Below are 19,676 nucleotides of genomic sequence, written 5' to 3' on the forward strand. Positions count from 1 at the left end.
CTGTGGTATATTTATACAATGGAATACTACTCAGCCTTAAAAAATAATAAAATAATCCCATTTGAAGCAACATGGATGGACCTGGAGATTGTCATTCTAAGTGAAGTAAGCCAGAAAGAGAAAGAAAAATATCATATGATATCACTTATATGTGGAATCTAAAAAAAAGACAACTTATTTACAAAACAGAAACAAACTCACAGACATACAAAACAAACTTATGGTTATTGGGTGGGGGAAAGGGAGTGGGAAGAGACAAAATGGGAGTTCGAGATTTGCAGATACACACTACTATATGTAAAATAGATAAACAACAAGTTCATACTGCATAGCACAGGGAACTATATTCAATACCTTGTAGTAACCTATGATGAAAAAGGATATGAAAACAAATATATGTATGTATATGTGTGACTGAAGCATTACGCTGTACACCAGAAATTGACACAACATTGTAAACTGACTCTACTTCAATAAAAAATACATATACAAAAAAAAAAAAAGAAAGAAAATAAGGTTGAAACCAAAATTTACTCAGCTAGATAGGTGAACATGTCTACCAGAGATTTACTATATTGTGCTGTAATCGCTGCTTTGTCTGTCTTTCCTACTAGACTGTAAATCCACTGAGGGCAGAACCTTTGTTTAATTCACCTTTTTATGTCCCCAAGTTAGTATAGTACTTCTTATTCAGCAAATACTTAATAAAGATTGTCGAATGGAAAAAAAAAAAGACTTAAAATTTTCTTTGCCCATAAGATGGTCTGGAAAAGATTATATGCTTTTAAATAGTAAATCAGTGGTATTTGAAATAACTTCTAGTACTGTAAGTCTAAAGGAGGAGGGGGGATCTAGTTAAGCTAAAAGGTTATCCACAGTTAACACATCGTCTTTGAGACTCTAGTAGCCTGATAATGACCCAAGCTCATCTGTTTATTTCTACTGGAATTGCATTGAATGTTGGAGGAATAAATTCAATGTAGATGCAGCCTTGGCGATTACAGGAAGTCCTGGGAGAAGCCAGGAATGGCTTCTGATTTGCTTTTGTGGGTTTTAAGCCCTTGTATCCGAGCCTCATGCTATTATCATTTTAGGTTCTGTGCTTTGAGCGAAATGCAAGATTTCCTGAAAGTAAAAAAGGTTTTTCTTAAATTTCCCTGAGTTCTATAATAAAAGATATTTTATCTTTCTGGGCATTATGTTCTAAGGGTTCCAAGAAACTCTGCAGCTATAATTCTGTGCCCGCAGGCTGTTGCTTGTTTTTTGTTTTGTTTTGGTGTTTGGTTTTTTCCTGTGCATAGTCCTGATCACGTTGATTCCTGGTGATTACTGTAATATCCATTTAGGTCTGAGTAAAATAAGTTTTTTTTCTCTTTGGTTTGGTGATAAATCTGACCACAGTACAGAGCGTGCTAGGTCCAGTCGTTGGGACCCTTTCTGTTGTGTCCCAGCGCGGTCTCCTTGCCAGACCTCCCTCCTCCCCTTCCCAGGTAGTTAGCTGCTCCCTCCTCCTCACCTCACAGTTCCCTGCAGTATTTGCTGGGACTTCCTCACCCAGAGTAAACGGGCCATCTGACCCGGACAGTCTGCTCCTCTGGGACAAGGGCTATCACTGCTCACCCGCTTACACCCAGCTCAGCTCAGCGCATAAAGTGGAGCATGAATGCATTAACTGAAAGAACAACCGACACACTGCAGGTTGTCTGGAGTCTTGTCCTGCCTTCACTCCAGTCTCCACATTTACAAGAAAGCAAGGAAAACCGAGTCCTTGTCAAGTGGCTGGTCATCTTGATAATCACTCTTGGAATAAGGGGGATCGCCCTCTCCGGGCTTCTTCCAGCTTTAAACGTCCGTATCCCTAAAAACGGAGGCTGTGATCTCGTGTCCACCGTGCTGCCCACTGCTGACACCTGCCGTGAGGAAGTGTGGGCAGGCCTGCTTCCCCTGGGCACGTGTCCCCCTCCCGGCCTTTCCTGACAATCAGGTTCTGACATCGCGTCCCCCACTGACACTGGCTGGCATGCAATTTGTCAAGTGTTTGACTGCAGTCTTTTTTTATTCAATGACAACAGATAACAGTACAAGATCACCTTTCAAAACATCTAAAATATAAAATGGAAGAAAACAATGGGAAAATCATTTCCCACATGTGGAAGGGCGTGTTTTATGCTCAGTAAGAAGAGTGAAAACTATCAATGAATAAGTGTTTCAGGTGCAGAGATTCTAGACAGTAAAGCCTCTGTTTAACTGTACAAACAGTAAAACCAAAAATACCAAGGAAGTGTATGAAGGCTTGCTGTTTTTTCACTGAAGAATTAAAACTAGAGTATTTCAGTTAATAAAAGGTATTTGGATGCCTCTCTTAATCCAGCATTTGTTTATATATTGCACTGCCTTGAAATTCTACCTTTCTGATCAAGGCTGCCTGTAAAACTACTCAGAAACATGATCCATTACTAAGAATCAGGCTTAGTTTATATTACTTACAAGAACAAACTGTCATCTTTTCTTTAAGAAATGGAAAGTAACAAAGATAATTTTTATGTCCATAACAATTTGTCACTCAACAAACAGTTTTTGAGGAGCCACCAGAGGCAGGAATCAAGACCCTATGCTCAGTTAGGGAGACGCCCACATGAATAAGACATGGTTCTTGTCACAATGACAATGAAAATGAATGATTAGAGCACTGATCCTTGCAGCCTAAATTTGCAGTATTCACATCACTCACTGATTTGATGAAAACAATTCACTAATGTGCCAGTGAATGCACCAGGAGAATTGAGGGACTTACCATTTTTTCATCCTTTCAGAAGAATATGATTTCCGAGACCCCTGTCTTGTTTGTGGCTATAACTTCTGTGCCCAGAGCAGTACCTGGCGCAGAGTAAGCAAAATAAACATCTGTGGAGAGAACAAATGAATTCACTTCCTAAACACTTCAGTTCACCCTGTATTAGAAACCTGTGACAGGTTCTGTGATAGTTTGCAAGATGGACACATGTGGTCATTGCACAGGGGAGGTTAGGAGCAGTGTCTGGAGTCAGGCCCCTCAGATTCAAATTCTGGCCCAAGACTCTCCAGCTATGTGACCTTGGGTAAGTTTCACGATGTCTATGACCTTCGGTTTGTACATCTGTCCTTCAGGAGTGGTCGCCATAAATCTCCTCGCAGGACTGTGTGAGGAGAAATCGTCTTACTAAGGCATGATCTGTGCTCACGTCTGGGCATGAAAACAACCATCCTTGTTTGTGACACTTCTCATAATGTTCAGCTCATCTGAATACCTGAAGTCTCTAAAATCATGTGAGTTTACCGTGGAAGACGGAAATCTGAGATGGTGTGGTGCCTAGGACAGAGCAAAGCAGCTGAGGCACAGTACCTGACAAGCTCATCCACTGTAACAACCAAGAACCTCGGGAAACATGGTTCGCAGTGCTGATGGCCCCGTGGCATCTCTCTTCCTCGTCTTCTGCAGTCCTTTCCCAGTGCAAGGCTTATGGCCACACCTGGCAGCAGCTGCTCCCTTTTCCTCAGGGCGTGGATGACAGAAGAGTTCAGAACCGGTGCGGGGCTAAAAGGAAGCAGAGAAGGGTGATCGGGCGCTGCCTGGAGACGAGCAGAAACACACCGGAGCACAGAGGGGGACCCATGTGGCGGCGCTATAGGTGTCTTCAGTTTATCAACATTCTCCGCGGACTTTTCTCTCTCCCAGACCTGAGCTGTCAGTGAAAACAGAGGAAAGCATGTGTCCGTGAACCAGGGAAAGACAGTTTCTCAACTGTTGCCCATAAGAGGAGAATAAATGAAATCTTTGTAGTGGAGCTGTGTCCTCCACTTGTCTCTTCTGGAAATAATAGTTTTAAAGCAAGCTTCAGAGGATTTCCAGTCAAGATGGTGGAGTGGTAGGACCACAAGCTCCCCTCTCCTCGCGACTACAACAAAACCGCAACTGACCGCTAAACAACCATCAAAAAAAAAAAGAGTGGAACCTAGCAAAAAAGATCTTCAACTGAAAACATAAAGAGGGAAGAACCACAGCAGCATAGTAGGAGGGGCGTGCTCACAATATAATTGGGCCCCATTACCCCCGGGGGGGATGACCCACAAGCTGAAGAATAATTAATTTGCAGAGGCCCTCCTACAGGAGTGAGAGTTCTAAGCCTCATGTCAGGCTTCCCAGCCTGGGGTTCCGGCACTGGGAGGAGGAGGAGACCCCAGGGCGTCTGGTTTTGAAGACCAGTGGGGCTTGGCTCCGGGAGCTCCATGGGACTGGGGGAAACAGACTTCATTCTCTTGGGAAGCATACACAGAATCTCATGCACACCAGGTCCAAGGGCAGAGGCAGTGATTTAATAGGAACCTGGGCCAGACCTGCCTCTTGGTTTTGGAGGGTCTCCTGGGGAGGTAGGGGATGGCTGCAGCTCACCCAGGGGACATAAAAGCTGGTGGCGGACATTCCACGAGTGTTCACCTACATGAATTTTCCTGGAGGCAGACATCTTAACTGGATCGTTAGCACCAAGACCTAGCCCCATCCAACAGTCTGTAAGGAAGCCTCAGGCCAAACAACATACTAGGTGGGAACACAGCCACACCCATTAGCAGGCTTCCCAAGTCACAACTGCCTCTAGACACTGGTGGGCCCTACCCATCAGAGGTCCAGGACCAAGCTTCACCCAGCAGTGGGCAGGCACCAGCTCCTCCGGCTAGGAAACCTGCATAAGCCTCCAGTCCAGCCTCACCCACCAGAAATAAGAAAATAACAATCCTAAAGCCTGTGGAAGGAATCCACAAATACAGGCCAGACTCTACACTGGGACCAGCTGGACCCTGGCCTTTGGGTAACAAGAGAGGAGTGTACTGCTGGAACGCATAGGACATCTCCCACAGAGGGCCACTTCTCCAAGGTCCAGAAAGTAACTAACCTACCTAAAAATACAAATAGAAAGACAGACAATATGAGATGACAGAGGAATATCTCCCTGGCCAAGGCACAAGATAAAATCCCTGAAGAAGAAATAAGTGATGAGGAGATGGGCAATTTATCTAAGAAAGGGTTTAAAGTAATGATGGCTAAGATGTTCAGAGAACTCAAGAGGAGTATTGATGCACAGAGCAAAGTTTTTAGCAGAGTTGGAAAATACAAAGAATATCCAAACAGAGTTGAAGAATAAAATCTCTAAAATGAAAAACACACTAGAAGGAACCAAGAGTAGACTAAATGAGGCAGAACAGATCAGTGAGCTAGAAGACAGATTAGTGGCAATCACTATGGCAAAACAGAAAAAACAAAAAAGAATGAAAAGAAATGGGTATAGTTTAAGAGAACTCTGGGACAACTTGAAGCACACTAACATTCACTTTATAGGGGTTGCAGAAAGAGAAGAGAGAGAAAAAAGACCTGAGAAAATTTTTGAAGAGATAATAACTGAAAACGTCCCCAACTTGGGAAAGGAAACACTCACCCAAGTCCAGGAAGCACAGAGAGTTCTGCACAGGATCAACCCAAAGAAGAACACACCAAGGCACACAGTCATCAAATTGACAAAAATTAAGGATAAGAAGAAAATATTGAAATTAACAAAAGAAAAGCAACAAATAATACAAGGGAACTCCCATAAGGTTATCAGCTGATTTTTCAGCAGAAACTCTGCAGGCCAGAAGGGAGTGGCACGATATATTTAAAGTGATGAAAGGGGGAAACATAACAACCAAGAATACTCTATCCAGGAAAGCTCTCATTCAGATCTGATGGAGAAATCAAAAGCTTCACAGATAAACAAAAGCTATAAGAATTCAGCACCACCAAACCAGCTTTGCAACAGGTGTTAAAGGAACTTCTCTAGTCAGCAAAACATAAGAAAAAAGAACAAAAAGAAGAAAGAGGAAAAAAAGACCTACAAAAGATTGCTTTGGAAGTTCAGGGTCTTTTATGGTTCCATGTAAATTTTGGAATTGTCTGTTCTAGTTCTGTGAAAAATGTCGTAAGTATTTTGACAGGGGTTGCGTTGGCTAGTACAGACATTTTGATAATGTGGATTCTTCCAGTCCAATAGCACAAGATATCTTTCCATTTCTTTGTATCATCTTCAATTTCCTTCATCAATGTTTTAGTTTTCAGAGTATAGGTAACCATTGGTTAAGTTTATTTCTAGGTATTTTGTCACTTTTGATGCAGTGGAAATGTTTATGCCAGTTATAAAATCCTGGTTTTTGAAGTGGAAAAAAAAAAGTGAATGAAGGACCACAAATGGCAAAATATCCTTCTTTTTATGGGTGAGTTGTATTCTATTACATATATATGTTGCTCTTCTTTACCCATTCATCTATTGATGTGCAATTAGGATACTTCCATATCTTGGCAATTATAAATAATGTTGCTGTTAATAGGGTGTATGTATCTTTTTGAAATAATTCTTATTTTGTGATTGGCTTTATTCCTTTGATAACTATGTAAGCTTAAAAAGCTAAAGCTCTAAATGTTCTTGGAAATGATAAACAATACATATATGAAAATTTTAAAAATATGTGCAGCATATTGTATATATGTATTTACATGCAATATGTTGTACATGTGTAGTCAAATGGTAACAATTCTACCGAATAAAACTGAAAAATGAAAAACAAACAAAAAAGCTTTAAAACTGATGTATCTTTTACAATAACTCTACTACAGTTTACACAAACACATTTTTGTGATATCACTAAGTATTTATGAAAGGTAACCCTCCCCCTCCGTCCCCTAGTGGGAACACAGGGACTGAAAGGGCAGCATGTCAAGCGATGCCGTGGACGCTGCTGACTGGAAGTGAGGACCCACTGCATGCTGGAGTCCCTCTTTCCCCGGCATCGATTCTGCGTCGGGGAAATCCAGCCAGCTTTGTGGTGAGCTCAACATTAGGGGGTCAAGTTCAGTAACTTATTGAGAGGACAAAATAATGGCTCTATTTCTTCATGCTCACCTAAGTCAGAAATGGATTTTGTGCCAACATTAGAAATCAATTCTGATGATATGTGGAGATTAAAATTCCCAGCACATGTTTCCAAGAGTAGCAGTGCTAAGGCCAGCATCACATTCAAATTCATGCTGTGGCACTGGTGTTCCATCTACCTTAATGCCCCATTCGTAATTTTAGATACTTCCTCAGTTTCCACACTAAGTACACGGCATGTAAGCTTTTAATAGGTGCTTCTAGAATAGTATCCTTTTCAAATTCTGGGTGAAAAAAGTGCACTTAGAACAGGTTTTCCACCTTCTTTCCTCCCAAGCATGCAAGCAACTTCTCCCACATCCCTCACATCACTGTGCCCACCAAAGCCACAGATGTGTAGCCGCCCCCTGGCTGCCTGGAGCTTGATCTACTGCAACAGACAAGGAAACGGTTAACATACAACCAGGAAAAGGGGTCAAGTTGGCTTTTGCTACCATTTCAGCTTTCTTTTCAGAATTACTCTCTGATCATTAGTCACATCCTCACCCTTCCCCAGGACGATGAGCCCTGTGTCCTGCTGTTCCTCCATACTGTGCACCTCTCTTCCTCCAGTCCATGTTTACTCCATCCAAGACAATCTTTTCTAAGTAGAAACGTCATAATCTCTCTTCCTTTTTCCCACATAAGGCTTCTCCTATTTTGTCTCTTTTCTTCATTTGCCTGGTATCCTAGGATTGTTGTAAATAGTGATTTTGAAAAAGCATCAATGATTAATTACCCTGGAGATGTATTTGCCATATAAAAAGGAGATCCTGGAGCCACAGTGGTTTGCCCCAAAATGAAGAGTTGTGAAATCTCAGGTACTAGATCTCTTTGTTTAAATGGCAGGATTCTAGGATATGGTCTGGAAGGACATGAATTGTAGGTACATCTTTAGAACTTTCAAACTGCCTGTGTGACAACAGACTTCACTGAGGCCAACTGTTTTTGGAGTGGGCAGCATAGAACATAATTGGAACATAGTTTTTCATTACACCCTCAAACAATGGCACAGTGTTTTTATGGAATATGTTATCCTGTGACAAAAAAACTATGTGACTAAAAGACAGTGGGTTCTATATTTTTAGAAGTCTGGTTTCAAGAGAAAAACTTCTCTCTACTCCATCTTTCCATAAATTCCAGAGTAAAAGCAAAGCTACATCAAATAGAAGTATTTAGTAGGATTAGAAAATGAATACAGAAAGGACACGATATTTTCAACTGTCAATTCTCCTTAATCTATAATCTACTGAATCTATAAATTCAATATGATTCCAGTAAAAATACCAATAGGTTATTTTTGTGGAACAATAGAATTGGCTCAAAAATTAATATGGGAAGTAGAGGACTCTAAAAGAGAGACAACAGTTCTAAAGAAGGAGAACAAGGAGACAGACATGACCTTACTAAATATCAAACAGTAATCAAAACAGGTATTGCTGGCAAAGAGGAACAAATAAATGAATGAAACACAAGAAGATGTTCAGAAAGAGTCCCAGGTATGTCCAGAAACTTGATAAGTATCAGAGAATACATAAAGGAGGATGAATGAACTAATCAATCAATCCAGTAGGGCAACTGGCTTTCCATAAAATTCACAGAGATTAATAAACTAAATGTGAAAAAAAATCAAAACTCTTGTAAAAAAGTGAAATAACTTCATGAATTTAGGGTTGGAAATGGATTTCTTTATTAAACATGAAATAATCACAACTCATAAATATTGATAAATGTAACTATATTAACATCAAAATCTTTCAGAAGAATGAAGATGCAAAAGCCATAAAGGTAGCTTTTGTGAATTCAACTGCATCAAAATGTACAACATATATCTGACTAAAAACCTACAGTGTTAAAGACATGTGACAGATGGGAAGAGGTATGTGCAAAGTATATACAGCACAAAATATAATCCAGAATATATAGGGAATAAATATAAATCAGCAACAAAAAAGTGGTCAAAGGACATCAACAGGAGAGGGAAATTAAATCATGCCCCCTAATGACTTAATATCCCAAATGAGCAAGGAAGCAAAAACAAAGAGATATTATTTCACACTAATTAGTAGGGACTTCCTCCAAAATGTTCTTGATGATTTCAGGTAGCAAAACATTTCATAAACTTTTGGTGGTCACAATTTAAAAGAATGAATTAGACCTACAAATTTTGGGTAGAGATGTTATTCACTTTAGTATTAAGCAAAGAAAAGAATCTGTAAATTACTACTAAAAGGATATATCATAATTTTAATTAAAAAATTAAAAATGTATATATTTTCATAGGAAAATTCTACTAGAAAATAGAGTAAATTATGAATACTGACTATCTTTAATACATAAATGACAAAGAAAGAGATAAACCAATTTGCGGTATATACAACTTTGTTGTTTGAATTACCATAAACACAGTTATTATAATTATTATGTATTATATTGAAAATTTTAAAGTAAATTGAATGGCAAAAAATACAAGGAAATACACTAAAATGAGTATCAGAAAAAGTTAGAGTTAAGTAAAAATATCAAATGAGATTATTCTTATAGATAAGAAGTATAATACAATGGAAATATAATGGTCAAAATTTATGAGATAGGAATATATTAAGAAAAGTATGTTATAAATAAAAGGACAATTTAAAATAATACAGAAGACACTTTTTTTATGGTGGCACTTATTTTAGTGAAAAAAATATAAATAGTTTTATGATAGAGATGGCAAGCTGTCTGTCACAGATCTGATCTCTCTCTTCCACTGTGGAAAGGTTATAGCTATAAAAAGCAGAGAGGGATGCTATTTCTAGGCCTGATCGGTTAAAAATCTCCCATGGGAGGTCTCTCCTGCTCCTTTCCCAACCTCCAGGTGACGGAAAGACCCTAAAGAAGAGCAGAGTTACAAGATAGTAGTGGCCTGGGTCATCAAGTAAAAAGCATTCCACTAACCAAAACATAAAGAATAAATAAAGTTTTATTGAGTTAAATCATTGAAATTTGTAGGTTTGGTTTTCATAGCAGAGAGATTTATAAGTAAATTGGTTAAATAAATTACACCATATGCATACAAGAGAACACTCAGAAGCCATTTCCAAAGACAACGACAGAAAGAATCCTATGATATAGCACTACATATAAAATGTAAGTATGAGAATCTATACCAATCTACATCCACCTATATGTATTTATATCGATATATGCATGCCTATTTGTATATAAACACATAAACAAAAATCAAGAATAAGTTCTAAACTGTTAACCATGGTTATTTCTGGATTGCCATTATAAGTGATCTCACCAATATATTATATATACATTCAGAATATGTATATAAATCTCATCATATATATGAATAACTTTAAAAATAAAAAGCACAGGTATTTTAAAATAACTTACATAGCTATGCCAATTTTCCTGCACATCTGCCCAGATGGCAACCTCAGCTTAGTCGGCCAAAAACTACAAGGTCATATATACATGGGCATGTTCTGAGGAGATGAAGTAGGAAATCTGACTTCATTCCAGCACCGAGGTAGAGGGTATTATATGCCAGATGGCAGCACATTATTGAAACTCTTTCCTTATCCCCCTGGCTCAGCCAAAGCACATACTCTGCTAGAGTCAAGCATGCACAGGCAACTAAACAATCACCTCTATGATCTGACTCAAGAGGGGAGAAAAAAAAAGAATGTGAACTTCTTACTTGATGGGACAGAGGTTTACCCTCTTAGGTACTAACTAATTAACTGGTCAAAGATACAGACATAAATGGCCCTAATAAAATGCAGATTAACCTTTAAAAAGTAGATAATCTCTAAACCTACATTAATTATATCAAACATTCTGATTTGGACATTCATTCACTAAGCAAAAACAAAACCCACTGATCACCTATTGAAATAATCTGGTAGTACATGGAAAATGCAGTGGTGAGTATAACATTATACCCACAATGAGCATTAGCTTGAAGGAAAAACTAAGTCATTTCAATAGTCTATGAGTAACAAACTGGATTATTGTTAAGCAAATATTCTTTCTTCTCTTTCTCACTTGGGGTGGTATATGGTTCCCTGCCACACTGACTTTAGACTCAGTGGTATAACTTACTTTATCCAAAGGAATGTTAGCAGATAACACTCATGCCATTCAACAAGAGAAGAAAGCACCATGCTTAGCCCCTGGTCCAAGGAGAATATTGGGAAACAATTCTTCAGGGATCTCCTGAATATCTGCATCTCTTCTAAGCAAAAGGCATTAACAATTTTTTTCCAGAATATCTTTGCTTGGATGTTTGTAGAGCAAATGCACTTTGGAAGTTAGAGATTGTATCTCACACTGAGGCAGAGGGACAATTCCTGACCAAAACTATACTGTCTCTTTCGAGGGCAACGGTTAGCCAGGTTTGCTAGGAGCTTCCTTTTAAAATACTGGGTTTCCTAAACTCAGAGTTCCTCAGCTGCGATACAGACCCACAAAGCATATAGCATTCATCTGGCCCTGCCTCCACATCACCCCCATGGGTTTTGGGGAGCAAGGGAAACTAAGGAAAACTATGAATCTCATTCTATCTGCTATGGTATAAACAATAAAAATATGATAAAACAATAATAGCAGTAATAATGAATACCAAAATCCTGTCCCTGACCAAGGGGTCTCAAGGCTTCTGTCAGCATCTATGGAACTATGGCAAGTAACTTGTTAGTATATAAGTAGGATAAAATCTCAGACTCTTCATAGTTATTGACAGAGGTTAAAAGTCAAGTAGAGCAACCTCAATCTAACCCACTACTTGCAGTTAAGTTCAGCCCACCTGCAGCTTGAAGCAGAGTCCAGCAAGTCCAGTAGATAGCAGTCAAACCATAGTTGGTACAAAGACAAATGAGTGAGATCAATAAACCTATTGTTTTAAGCCACTGAATTTGGAGTGATTTGTTATGTAGAATTATTGCAGCATTAGCTGACTGATATCAATACACTATGCCATGTACTGTGGTAAGATTAAGCATAGGGTATAGAAAATGACACGAATACCTAACACGGAATTGTATACTCTGACAAGCATGGTGAATATTAAAACAATTCTAAGATTTCATATCATCTACCTATCATCCACAAAAACAAATTATGCCCACTGCTTGCTCACAAGGATTTATAAATTACTCTTTTACTGCATCCTTTGTTATTTTTAACACATAAAAAAGCATCTATATGTTAAGATAAACATACTGAGCTATACTGAGTTGAAAATTCCCTATTGATTTCCCAAGCTGAATTCTATAAATCCTAAAATATGGAGTTAGTTATTAAAAAACATCTGACACTAAGTTTAATATAGTAAGGTTTAGAAGGAAAGTATAATTAAACTATTAAACTACAAATGATGTAGGAATATCTCTAGAGAGGAGTGTCTACTTCATCAATCATGAAGTTTTCTCCATGATATTCTGTCAAAATAGGCACGGGTACAACTGAGAAGAGTTGTTAGCCTCTTTTTGCAAAAGTACGCATAATTGTGAGACAGAAATGTGTTACATTTCAATATTTCAAGCATAATGTTCAAAGAATTAGACAGGGAAAATGACCTTCTTAGGATAGCTTATTTGGAATATCTATTGTTTGATGCAAATACTTTCGGCTAATTGGACAATTTTGTTACCTCTAGTGAGTTTGTCAATTGATGATAAGAATGTTATGTGAACACCATCCGGGCAAAATAAGAAATGGGAGCCATTATTCTTCTTAACTAGATATTTTATGTGAAGCTCCCTTTTAATACTAGTGCATCACATGCAATTCCGTGTAAGCTCTTTCCTCTTAGGATTTCTGAACTCAATTTTACATCTGCCATGGCTACAAATATACATTACAAAAGCAGGATTGTCTTACTCTCCTCGTCTCTGCCTACTAAAAAAATTTAAACAGCGGTTGTCATTTTAAGAACTCAGAAAATAAAACAACCTAAGTGTCCATTGATGGATGAATGGATAAAGAAATTGTGGTGTATACAATGGAATATTATTCAGCCATAAAAAAGAAGGAAATCCTATGGATGGATCTTAAGGGCATTATGCTAAGTGGAATAAGACAGATAGAGAAAGACAAATATTATATTGTGATCTTTGTTATATGTGTATTCTAAATTAAAAATCAAAAAACAAACAAACAAATAGAATCCCCCAAACACAAGCTGATAGATACGGAGAACAGACTAGTTGCAACAGGTTGGGGGTTGGGGAGTGGGAAAAGAGTGAACTGGGTTTTTCTAGTTTAAATAAATTGAATAAAAAGTACTTAAAAATAAAAGAAACTCTGACAGATAGCCTGCTCCAGTCTACTGCTTATGGCTGAAATTACTTCTGTGTCATATAACATTCCACACTCTACATTTAATGCACATTCCTTGATTTGTATGTGTAAAGCAAGTTCCTTTCACATAGCTCACTCATTGCCCTTATACCACACAAAAGCTAAATATATTATTTCTGCTTTTTAGGTATCTTATACATTAAAGGTTAAGGCCTTGGAATAATTCATTTCTTCCAAAGGAAAATATTTCTGGGACAGAAATGTTTCTCAAAGCAAAATGCCTAAGTATATGAGGACATTTAAAAAAAAAAAGTTCTAACACTACATATCCACTCCCACAAAAAAAAAAAAAAAAGTCAGAAAATAGTATCCCATTCTGCTCATGGATGACATTCTTCTAATGGGTGACATTGTAAATACAGTGTCAACCAAGGATAATTTCTACACAATAGTTTTGCCTAACCAGGAGAAATCTGAAGGCCAAAGTAATAATGTATCTGTCAAGGAGAGTTCACTGAATATCTGCAAAGCCCAATATTATAGGAGATATTAAACAAAAAAGGATAAGTAAAGAATATTGATACCATCTAATAGCTCAACCTCCTTTCCATAGTTGAGGGAATGGAGCACAGAGCCTATGGCCTCTAAGTTATAGAATGTGGTAGCAGACTTGGGAAGTTGGGCTCTTTCCTCCTGGCTATTGGCATTTTCCTTTACATTAATTCTCTCAACCAATCTGGCATCTGCTCTGTATATCATATTAACTCTTGAGGACACAGAGATAAACAGGATATAACCCTTACCCTTGAGAAGCTCATGGTCTAATGTGATAGACAGATATGTAAACATAAAGCACAGGCAGAGGAGGACTTACCACAAGTAAACACTGCAGCCCCCCAGTGGAGCGCTCTTAATGAGACATGTAACACTGACACAGAAATTAACAACAGAATATTGAAGTGAGGTAGTTGAGGACAACTTTTTGAAGTAGGTCACAGCCTGGAAGGTTTTGTCATTAGTCAAAATCCAAAGCAGAGGGGGAAAAAATCTAATCTATTAACAGGCAACTGCAGCAGGCAATTTTCAGAGTGCTAACACATCAAAGGAAACAGAACTTTCTCAGGTTCGATGTTTAAGTATCCATGTGATAATAAATGGTGATATACAGGAAGACCTGCATGAGTCCAGTATTTAATATTATGTACATTAAAATTCTAAATTGGAGCCTACGCAAGAGACTACAAATTTCTGCCAATTGTATTTTATTCCTGATACAAGTAGTTAATTGATTTGAATAATATAACCATGTTCTTTTTTTTTTTTTAAGTGAGACCCAGAAGAGGACCACAGAAGATAAAAATATTAGGGCAATGATGGCAGATGAAGACCAGGGTAGAAACCAGACATAGCTGGCTAGTATTTTACTAATTACCAATTTAGAGGGAGTATAAATAGACCACAATCAGAATCACAGCATAGACATATATTGTGTGAATGAGTATGCTTAATAGTATTATGTAGTAAGTAATCTACGTAGACATAAAGTTTCATTGAAGGAAATTACTCTAACTCAAGTAATCTAGAGATAGATAAATATGTAGATATATAAAAATGGATATACAGGCACTTATATATACGTATAGATAGATACAGATACGTATACAGTTAGAGATAGCAGTTTACCACAAATTGCTAAGGTTCTCCAAGCCTCCCCCCAAAAGAACTGAAATCCCTTACAGGAAAGAAATGTCAATATTCAGAAATAAAATTAAACATATGTTTTTTGAATTATAAGTACATAGTTTTAAAATGAATTAACTTGAGTAATACTGACTAAATAATGGGCATTTAGTCATATAAAAATTAAAAAAAATTTACCTGCTGGTTGAATTAAGTAACATAACTAAATTTCTCTTAATCGTGCACAACGTTGCAGTACGCATAAACACTATACTCTTGCTAACTTATTCTGTGGAAGGAACAGTACATTTTAGGAACATAAAAATTTTCAAGGGAAGAGAGCTTTACACATCTTCAAAAGTTAAGTGGGTATAGTATTGCTTACTTTACTAGGATATGGTGACGATTATATGAGACTAAGTAAATCCCCTGGCACAGGATGGTTGTATTTGGTTAGCTTACTTCCTTAGCCCAACAAAAAGCTTCATTTTTAAGGATGCAACTATGCCAATGATTAAGTAACTGTAGGAGGAATAAGAGCAATTGCAGTTCTAAAAACGGAGATATTGATTTGGGGAAGAAGGATGAATTAAGCAGAGCCATAGCTCAATATAAAAATAATTTATTCTTTAGAAAGAAGACGAGGTTTATTTGTGAAAATACCACACCCGTATGTCCATAGTGGTTAATTTTTAAACTGGATTATAATGTCACTTTAGATTCTAGAATATTCTAGTCACAATTTTTGGAAATGCATATATATAATTTTTAAAGTGTCCATCTATATATTTAGACCTGTACAATTTATATTTTTGCTATTATTGTAAATGGTATCTTTTGTTTCATTACATGAACTAGTATGTTATTGCTGTTACATATGAATGGACCTGATTACTGTAGATTCATCTTCTATCTTGTGGCCATAGTAATCACATTTTTATTATTGCTCATTCCAATTATATTCCAGCCAGTTTCCTAAATGTGTTATATAATGTCGCCTCCTACTTTTCAAAAGTTAACACTGTTATTATACTTTTTTGCCTTAAGGTATTGGCTAGAATTTCCAGAACAATTTTGAAAATCACAATGACAATAGTCATTCTTAAATTGTTCCATAACATTAAAGCTCTAAAAATTCACTATTGAAACAATTTTTATCATGTTAACAATGTACATTTCAATCTAGGTTTGTTAAGCATTTTTATTTTGAAATATTTTGGGATTTAATCAAATGGATCTTTATGGCCAATTTATATGATCATAAGATTTTTTGGGTTTTTTTATTGTACCTATTGCTATACTATATTAATAATTTTTATATGGAGCAAAATTTACATAAGTCATTTTTTTATGGCTTAATAAAATCATGGGTTTATTAAATAAATATTTTAAACAAATGTTTTATTCAAGTTATTGGTATTTTTAGAGGATCTTCGCATCCATCTTTTTAGGAGTCTGCTTTTGCTAGACAAAGCTGAGATAAAAAAAACTACCGTATGTCTGTGGCATACACAAGAATGTTTTTTTCTCACTCCCCCACCCCTAAATTACAAGTTGACTGCACTTCTGTAACTCCACTCCAATGTCCCCACCATCCTGGGATCCAAGCTGAGAGAGGAGCCCTTATAGGTTATATTATTAAAGGGAAAAGTGCAAAAGATCTGGTTAAATTTAGCAATAGTTCTAAACTCACATTTCATTGATGTGTGTTACATGGCCAAGTCTGCTATGAATGAGTTGAAGAATCATATTTCTCCCACAGGGAGATACTGCACATCACATGACAATGGACAAGGACATATGATCTCCTTACAGGGAAGAGGGATGTAAGTAACTATTCAATCTAATCTACCAAAATAATCCTAAGTAAGATTGTTTGGTAAGCCTCATTTTAGTTTTATCTTTGTCAGTTTCGTGTTGCCTTTTTCCAGGTATGCTAGCCTTATAAAATAAATTGGAAAAGTTTTTCAGATTCTTTTCTGGAATTATACACACAGTCAATTCTCATTATCCTTGGTAGTTAGTTTCATAAGGTTGCCACAAACACTGAATTAGTGAATACTAAACCATTGCTCTGAGGGGAAATAGAGCTTGAGGTTTCTGTGAGCCTCAGGTCACATTTTCGTTAACCAATCAACACACTTGTTTTATGTGTGTTTATTTAAGGACACCGTATTTAACATATATCGATTCATTAACATTGCACTCATAGTTAACAACAACACTATAACTCATGCCTGAACAAAGCTTATCTAACATGTATTTTCTCCAGACACGTCATGGCCCTTTTGTACTTAGGAACACTAGACAGCACTTCAACACTACTTTTTAGAGGCCATTTTAAATAATAAAATCATTAAAAAGCACAAAGATGTGAAAAATGAGGCACTAAATACACTGCAAAAAGGATGCTTGTTTACATTATGAGAGTTGAAGTCCCCATTTCCCCAATACTCCCAGCTCCTGGCAACCACCATTTTACTCTGTTTCTGTAAGTTTGGCTGTTTTTAGATTTCACGGGTAAGCCTGATGATAACAGTGTTTGTCTTTCCTTGCCTGACTTCTTTCACTTAGCATAAGGCCCTCAAGATCATCCAAGTTGTTGCAAGAATAAGGATTTCCTTCTTTTTATGGTTGAATAATATCCTACTGTATACATATACCACATTTTCTTTGTCCAGTCACCTGTCCATGGATACTTAGGTTAAGACTTCACTTTAAATTTTACAAGTGTTTGTGCTTTTAAAATTCTTTTCACATATTAATATGTTCAGATTACCTTGAAGTTTTCAAAGATGGGAACACTAAAGGAAAAAATACTGACTGCACAAGAGTCAATTCTCGTACCTCAGTGGACCAAATTCAATTCCTAAACACAAGTGGAAAGATTTTTCTGATTTTGAAGGAGCAAAATAAAGGAGATCTTTCAGGTGTAAAGGCTGGAGGTGCCAAGGAATAATTATTCCCTTCAGTTGGTTATAGAAAAGAACCTACTCCTGACACTTCTCTCTCTGAGTTAAGGTGACCAACTCAATATAATTTATATAAAATTTTTTATCTCTATGGAAGAAATATACATTTATTATTATGTTGTTGCTGTTGGTATTTCCAAGATTACAGTACTTCTTAAAACCACTGTAAAAATTCAAAGATTTATCCATATGTGCTTAGATTATGTTACATAGAAAAAAAAAGTTATATGATACAACTAACCAGAAGAGATACTAATATTTTTAGGGCTTTCATCTTGGTCATTAAATTGAAAATCACAATACTGAGGGATTTAAAATGATCTGCTTTTAGGAAATATGTCAATTAAAATTGCATAATAAAATCTAATTTCAAATTAATATTATACAAAGATCCACAAAGACCTTTATTTTTTTTTTTCCTTCATTTGGTTTTCCTGGTAAGGGAACCCTGGCCTAGTGAAATGACTCACTCACCAGTATCAGCCAGAGCACCATCTGTCAAGTCAGTTAAATTAATCTTAGCACTCTGGATAAAAAGATACAAAGCTAATAATGTTAGCTTTGATAACACATGCTTTCTATATTAACAGCTAGATTAACACTGTCGATTTCACATGGATTCTTAAGCAACATTTTAGTGATAACAGTGTTTAATCAATAAGCACACTGAGTTCGATTTTAAAAATCAGCCCCAAAGAGGAAAGGTTCCCTATGATATCATCACTCTGCTGAAAAATTCATTTCCTAAATAAAATCTCATAAGCTTAGTAAGGTAACTAAAACATTTAAGGGATAATCTTGTAGTTTTTTTCCCCTTTCTTCAATACACTAAAATTGGCAACAGACCAGGATATGGTATTTAAGAAATCAAACTGAAATTGTTTAATAAACCATGAAAAGGAGTCACACCCAGTGATGAGTCTAGATTTCTAGAAGGTAAATGGTAGGAGGCTACCTACCAAAGTTAATTACCCGCAAATACTTCCTTTATTCTATGGCTCATATCAAGTTTTTTCACAAGTTCTGTAAAGATGTCTTAGAGTCCACCACAGAGGAATGAGATTAAGTGTTCAGAGGGATGGAAGAGGAGAAAGAGGGAAACAAGAAAGAGCAATAAGGCTCACTACCTTTTCAAAGACCAGAACAGCTTCATATGTTTTATATGTCGTGGTGCTAGATGATTTTGTGTAGAAAATGATGATTTAATTTTGAAAATCTTAAAAACTAGAGGTCTAAATATTTTGATTTCCTATTTGAGAAAAAGATGGAGTAGCATTGCTGTAGGCAAAAATAGGGATGAATAATGCAGGAAACTTTAAAATGCTGTTAACAGCTGGCTCTGTGTGTTGAAGATACTCCTACTCCATAATAGTAATTTTGAATGGTAATTCACATTTTGTTTTGTTTTGACCTACCACAAAAGGTAGAATCTCACCATCAATAAAATAAATACTCAGGAATTTAGAATTTCTGAATGTAAATAAATTACTTCACCAGTCACCACAAGGAGCACTTTATTAAGTGCTTATTGATGGCTATTGATGATCTTTGCACTGAAGGACCACTCAACTTAAATTCAGTTCTGTAAGTTTCTCTAAAATGAAGATGTATAGGTGGAGACTGCCCATTCAGTAGGTATCTTCCCCACTTCTTTGCTGAGAAACTTTTGATTTTCTCTGTGCAATTTTAAATGTCCATGCAGACTGGACTCCTCCTCAGATCCAAGAGGTGTTTCCTGATTGATCTCTAAGTC

This window comes from Camelus dromedarius, chromosome X (genome assembly GCF_036321535.1).
Source record: "Camelus dromedarius isolate mCamDro1 chromosome X, mCamDro1.pat, whole genome shotgun sequence".
In the NCBI taxonomy this organism is placed as follows: Eukaryota; Metazoa; Chordata; class Mammalia; order Artiodactyla; family Camelidae; genus Camelus; species Camelus dromedarius.